The sequence below is a fragment of the Polyodon spathula genome, chromosome 43 (genome assembly GCF_017654505.1).
Source record: "Polyodon spathula isolate WHYD16114869_AA chromosome 43, ASM1765450v1, whole genome shotgun sequence".
NCBI classification, from domain to species: Eukaryota; Metazoa; Chordata; class Actinopteri; order Acipenseriformes; family Polyodontidae; genus Polyodon; species Polyodon spathula.
Genome location: NC_054576.1, coordinates 1,942,089 through 1,943,098, shown reverse-complemented (window position 1 = coordinate 1,943,098; position 1,010 = coordinate 1,942,089).

The window sequence follows — 1,010 nt, the reverse complement described above, 5'->3', positions numbered from 1 at the left end:
CCCCCCTGCTGCTTGTGTAAATATTTAAACACAGTTCGTATCTCATTTGGATGCATCTGTCCAGGGTACTCACTGCCCCACTTCTCAACACAATTTCAGCACCAGATCAGTGAAGCCTTGCCTAAGGCAATTTTAATAAAATTCAGTAAATAAATGGTCTCAGTTAGGGTGGAAATGTGTTACAAGAAATGAATTGGTTAGCTTTTAAAAGTAAGGTTTCAATATTTGTTTATTTAAAGCCCAGAAAAGAATGACAATCTGGGGGGGGGGGGGGCTGGGTGATGTGGACAGACACACAGACAGACAGACAGACAGAGCCCCACTATCCTGTTCAGTTTAACAGGCAGACAGACAGACATTCAGGGAGACGTAGTGTTCTTGCACTATTGAAATTTCTTTCTCGGTCTCTAAGAGCGGTAGTGTGGGCTGGCTTTGAATGAGTTTATTTATTGATCCATTGCTTGGTATTGATCCTTTAAGCTATGAGGGGCCAATAAATCACAGTGCAGTTTGCAGACAGACGGAAGGAAGTAGAAAACAGATCATTTTACCAACCAAACCACCCAAGAATTTAACAATACAGAATCTGGATCTCATCAATATCAGGGTCTAGTGCTGCATATTATAAAGACATTTCAGAGGGCTGGATCTCATCAATATCAGGGTCTAGTGCTGTATATTATAAAGACCTTTCAGAGGGCTGTGTCTCATTAATATCAGGGTCTAGTGCTGTATATTATAAAGACATTTCAGAGGGCTGGATCTCATCAATATCAGGGTCTAGAGCTGTATATTATAAAGGCATTTCAGAGGGCTGGGTCTCATCAATATCAGGGTCTAGTGCTGTATATTATAAAGACACTTCAGAGGGCTGGATCTCATCAATATCAGGGTCTAGTGCTGTATATTATAAAGACATTTCAGAGGGCTGGATCTCATCAATATCAGGGTCTAGTGCTGTATATTATAAAGACATTTCAGAGGGCTGGATCTCATCAATATCAGGGTCT